This window comes from Rattus rattus, chromosome 2, assembly GCF_011064425.1.
Source record: "Rattus rattus isolate New Zealand chromosome 2, Rrattus_CSIRO_v1, whole genome shotgun sequence".
NCBI lineage: Eukaryota > Metazoa > Chordata > Mammalia > Rodentia > Muridae > Rattus > Rattus rattus.
The window spans coordinates 19,607,715-19,613,882 of record NC_046155.1 but is presented as its reverse complement, the minus strand read 5'-3'; the positions used below and the strand labels follow the sequence as shown (position 1 = coordinate 19,613,882).

At 41.5% G+C, this 6,168-nt stretch overlaps 1 pseudogene; it reads right to left on the bottom strand.

Annotated features, from left to right (window-relative positions):
* Positions 1-4,319: 4,319 nt before the first annotated feature.
* On the bottom strand, positions 4,320-5,582 carry LOC116893738 (annotated as a pseudogene).
* Positions 5,583-6,168: the final 586 nt, after the last annotated feature.

The window sequence follows — 6,168 nt, the reverse complement described above, 5'->3', positions numbered from 1 at the left end:
GCTATCTTTTTTCCATTGGATGGTTTTGGCTCCATTGTCAAAAATCAAGTGACCATAAGTTGTGGATTCATTTGTGGGTCTTTAATTCTATTCCACGGGTCTATCTGTCTGTCTCTGTACCAAATACCATGCAGTTTTTATCATTATCGCTGTGTAATACTGCTTGAGTTCAAGGATAGTGAGTCCCCCAGAAGTCCTTTTATTGTTGAGGATAGTTTTAGCTATCCTGGGTTTTTTGTTATTCCAGATGAATTTGCAATTTGTTCCGTCTAAGTCTATGAAGAATTGGATTGGAATTTTGACGGGGATTGCATTGAATCTGTAGATCGCTTTTGGTAAAATGGCCATTTTTACTATATTAATCCTGCCAATCCATGAGCATGGGAGAATTTTTCATCTTCTGAATTCCTCTTCAATTTCTTTCTTCAGAGACTTGAATTTCTTATGTCTATTTTGATAGTAACCTTCACGTAGAGTGAGGGATGTGAACACAGAAAACGGAGTCATTTTAGTTCTTCTGAAATTCATTCAAAAGAATTAAAGTGATGTAATATAATAATATCATATCTAGTCACACAGTAGGGTGCATCACCTTTTACAGTGCAGTTATATTGTTGATTAATATAACTGGGTTAATTTAAACTATCTGTTTATAAATTTGTATACATCAGACTTAGTAATTTGACATGCAATTGGAATAGAGAAGACTCGTCAACAAGAAGTTTAAATTTACAGTCATATTAGGGTTATCCATGTTCTTTTCTTTTTTCCTCTTTCAGCAAGTTTTGGTAATTTGAGATGTATTAGCAGCCAGACCAATCAGATTTATCTCCTTGAATGGGTTCAACATGACAGTCTCTACCTTTATACCCTGAATATAAAGTCCAATTCTTGCACATTTTAATCTATAATTTCTTTGCAAACTCAAAAATATTTATATCTATATCAATACACCATGGATCAAAATTGCCGTCAGTAAAACATTATGTGTGAGATACACAAGCTATTGAGTATACTGAAGACAATGGCTTAGCAGGACTGTGCACTCTAGATTACCAGTTACTCACTCTGCCTAGTCTGTGGCAATTATATCTGCTCATCTTCAAAGAATATTAAGAAATCATACTTGTCTAGGAAAGGGTCAAAACTCAAAGCAGAATTTTTAATGAATAAATATCACATATGCAGATTTAAAAGGAAAAAGTCAAAAACTGAACCAATGGTTTCAAACAATATAAGAAATGAACATTTTGTACAGTTGTATTGTTTATTGAAATGTAGATGAAACATTTTTATTTATTCACTTTGCATCCCACTCACTGCCCTTTTCCCAGTAACCTCATGTCAAAATCCTTGCTCCGTTCTCTCTAACCTTCTCTTCTAAACAGTGGAGCCCTTGGGTATCCCCCATCCTAGCATATCAAGTCTCTACTAGACTTGGAGCATCTCCTCCCACTGAGGTCAGAGGAGGAAACCCAACTATCCCATAGACTAGCAACAGCTTTTAGAATAACCCTACTCTAGTTGTTTGGTACCACAGGAAGACCAAGCTGCACATCTGACACATATGTGCAGAGGGCCTTGGGCCAGCCTGTGTATGCTATTTGGTTGGTGGTTCAGTCTCAGAGAACTCAATGGGCTCAGGTTCGTTGACTCTGTTGATCTTCCTGTGGAGTTCTTCTCCCCTCCAGGGCCCACAATCCTTCCCCCATTCTTCCACAAGAGTCCCCAATTTCCACCCCTGTTTTGCTATAGGTGTCTGCATTTGTCTGAGTCAGCTGCTTTGTCAAGCCCCTCAGAGGACAGCCATGATAGACTCCTGTCTGCAAGCATAACAGAGTATCATCTACACTATTAGCAATTGGTGCTTGCCCATGGGATGAATCTCAGGTTGGGTCAGTTATTGATTGGCCATTCCCTCAGTCTTTGCTCCATGCCCCATCCCTGCATTTCTTGTAGACAATATAACTTTTAGGTTGAAAGTTCTGTAGGTGTGTTGGTGTCCCTATCATTCCACTAGGGTTAAAAGTTCAGAGGACATGTTTTTGTCAGAAGAAACAACCAGCGTACCTAACCTTACAATAAATATTTATATTTTATCATGTTTAACCTATGATCAAAAGGATAATTAACAAAATTACCTGTAGAATTGTACAACTGTATATATTTTATATTTAGTTGGTATATTATAAGTCTGAGTTTTAGAAATTTTTAAAAAAAGCTTTGAGTAAGATTTTTGGTAGGTAATTTTAATATTTTTTATGTTGGTCAACTGAGAAATAAGTAAGATACCTTCATTCAATGAAATATCCAAATTGACCCTTTATCTTGACAGTTCCCAGGAATGTGATTAGTTTGTCAAACTCAACAAGGAAACACATTGACTTACTTTTCGACAACCAGGGTGTGTTAGGAAATCTCTTGGTCTTTAGTCTACCAATATCTCTGAAAGCAATCATACTAACCCAGTTCTCGAAAAGGATGCTTTAAAAACAACTTACTGTTTACTATAAAGCTGGTAGGCATTCATTTTCTCCCGTGAGAAATAACTAGACGCGTGGAAAGGCAAGTGGAGTAGAAACTCTGATAAACATTGCATGGAGTTAAGTAGTTGTTTATTCATACAAGAAACAAGTATAAAACTGCACACAAAAACAATACTAGAAGCAGTTATTCAAATAAAATTGGTAGCATAAACTTCACACAATCTAAGATAAGGACTTATGCTTAGTTGTGTATCTCAGAAGGTACCTCACTATTCAAAAGCCTTAGACCTAGAGTTACAGATGACTATTGGCCATCATGTGGATGCTGAAAATCAAACCCAGTAGCTCGGAAATAGTAACAAAATGCTGTTAACCACAGAGCCACCTCTCTGCCCCTCCCCCTTTATTTTTTAGCTTAGCAGTTTTTAATTGACTTACACAGTTTTCATTGACTTACACAGTCACAGATTTCTATACAGCTTTTCACATAGCAATCTGGATAAACCTCTTTTTCCCTGTCTTTTCACCTCTGTCACAACCCCTAGAATTTTTCCTATTTTCTATCTATAGTTTCTAGTCATCCCCTCCCTCAGATAGAATATTTATTGAACCATAGTTGCATAAAGCAGTAAAATGATGTTCTTAAATCACATACTGGGATGTCATATTCAGCTTAATTTCTTCTGGGACTTCGTTCCCCACTACCTGACCTTGTCTCCTCACACATAAGTCTTTACTTTATATTTTCTTTGACTCTCAAAATCTATTTGATTCTTGAAAATCTCTAGTATTTCCCATCAATGTAGACTTCACCTTGCAGATATTTAAGGCACCCCACGCCATGGTATTCAGTTCCCATACTCCTTAATTGTACATTTGGAAGCTACTTTATCGCTTCTGTTCATGTACTCGTTTGTTTATTAAGCCTCTACTAGGTGCCAGATCATATTTTGGTGAGAAGACAGCATTAGACAAACTAGATACAGACCATTCTCATGAGAACAGAAGTTCTATATTCTTTGTTTTTCAGGCTAGAGTTCCATTATATTACAGAGTAACTAATATGCAGAAATAATCAACCTCTGTTAAATGGATGACTTAAGTAATAATATTCAGTAAACACATTTGTAGCCACAAGCTATCCTACCTATCCTCTTTGTCCCCAGAATAATGACAAGGCATTCTAAATAGTAGATAAACATTATAGAAAAAAATAATCTCTTTCTGACCCAGGCTCATGATAGGAACTATCCATTATCCTGTAGTGACAGGCATTTTCCCATTTGTTTTTCTAGCCCTTTTCAGTCTCTGTCACTTGTACTTTCCCTGTTAATCTGTCCGAAACCTTGTAAAATAGAGACCGAAATACCAACTCAGTATTATGAAGTTTAAGAGATGTCCCAACAGTAAAATGGTCAAGCTCTCAGGAATCTTCATACTCCAGTGGTTCCTACCCTCTGGTAGAGCTCCTTCTTGGGTCCTGGGCTGAGAAGACGTCGGGTATGTAAACCAAGCACACAGATCTAAAGACAAAGCAAGAGTCTGGATAGTAAGGTACATGGACTTGTGCCCACTAATAACACCCATCCTCTGGACTTCCAAGACTTCTGAGCTCACGTCCCCTATGGATGCCTCCCGGGTACCCCTCTGTTTCCCCTGCCAAACAGGAAACAATATGAGGGATCCAACAGAAGCCAAAGACAGAAAAACCAGCCAGAGTGGGGGTGAGGCCGGAGGAGAGGGTGGAACACTGGTTTAGCAACTGCAGAGTTGGTGACATTTGCTCTTGGGAACGAGAGGTAGGGCCCGGAACTAAGGTGGCAGCTGGAAGGTGAAGGGCAGTCCGAGCTCTCAGTAGCGGTAGTGATCAGTCTTGAAGGAGCCGTTAATGGGCACGCCCAGGTCCTGAGCCTGCTTCTCAGTCAGCTTGGTCAGCTTCACTTTCAGCTTGCCTAGGTGGGCTTCAGCCACTGCCTCACCCAGCTTCTTAGGCAGGAAGTGAACACCCACGGGGTATTTATTTATCTGGGTGGGTCCACTGCTCAATCTGTGCCATCACCTGGTTTGTGAACGAGTTGCTCATCACGAAGCTGGGGTGGCCCATGGCACAACCCAGGTTGACCAGACGGCCTTCAACCTGCAAGATGATGCGGAACCCATTCTTCAGACAGTAGTGGTCCACCTGGTGCTTGATGGTCACCTTCTCCACGGCGTTCTCATTGAGCCACTTCCCATCAGTCTCCACATCGAAGTGTCCAATGTTACAAACAATGGCATCAGCCTTTATCTCTTCAAAGTGCTGGCCAAGGATGATATAAAAACAGCCTGTGGTGGTGATAAAGATGTTGCCCTCCTTACAGGCCTCGTCCATGGTGGTTACCTCATAGCCCTCAATGGCAGCTTGCAGTGCCTTGATGGGATCAATCTCGGTGATGATGACTCGGGCCCTGAAACCTGGCAGGGTCTGGGCACAACCCTTGCCCACATCACCATAGTCTGCTACCACTGCCACCTTGCCCTCAATCATCACATCTGTGGCCCATTTGATGCCATCTATGAGGGACTCCCGGCAGCCATAGAGGTTGTCAAACTTGCTCTTGGTGACATAATCATTGACATTGATGACAGGCACCTTCAGTATCCCATTGGCCATCATCTTGTAGAGGTTGTGAACCCAGTCGTGGTCTCCTCAGAGAGACCTCAGATGCCTGACAGAAGCTGTGGTAATTTGGTGTGGATGAGGTTAGTAAGGTCACCACCATCATCCAGAATCATGTTGAGGGGCCCATCCTTGGAGTTCAACGTCTGCTCAATGTACCATAGGTACTCTTCATCTGTCTTGCCCTTATTCCAGGCAAACACTGGAATGCCAGCCTTGGCAATGGCAACCGCTGCGTGGTCCTGAGTGGAGAAGATGTTGCAGCTAGACCACCGCACCTCAGCACCCAGGGCCATGAGAGTCTCAATGAGGACAGCAGTCTCCACAGTCATGTGTAGGCAGCCAGCAATGCGAGCACCACCCTTCAGTGACTTGAAGACTGAGTACTTCTCCCGCATGTGCATCAAACCTGGCATTCTCATTCTCATTCTCAGCTATGTCCAGGGCCTTCCTTCCAGGCAGCCAGTCCAATGTCCGCGACTTTGTAGGGCAGTTTATCAGACAAGCTGGCGGTGCTTCCCCTAGGAGTGATAAACTCACTGAAGGGGGTTGGGTGGCGCGGGGCTTAAATTCTCTTTTTACATAGTCTTCATCTGTAATATATAATTCATTTTTGCATTTTTTCCTCTTTTAAATTTTATTTAGTTTTTATTGAATTGAATATTATACTTATTTACATTTCAAATATTAACTATCCCCTTTCCAGGTTTCGCCTTTGGAAACTCCCTACCCCATCTTCCTTCCCCCTGCTTCTGTGAGGGTGCTTCCAGTACCACCCACTCCTGCATCCCACCCCCCTGGCATTTCCCTACATCAGGAAATCAAGTCTTCTCAGAACCAAGGACATTGATTTCCAACAATGCCATCCTCTGCTACATATGCAGCAGGAGCCATGGGTCACTCCATATGTACTCTTTGGTTTTAGTCCCTTGAAACTCTGGGAGAAGGGTCGAGTTGGTTGTATTGTTCTTCCTATGGATTGCAAAACACTTCAGCTCCTTCAGGCTTTTCTCTAACAACTCC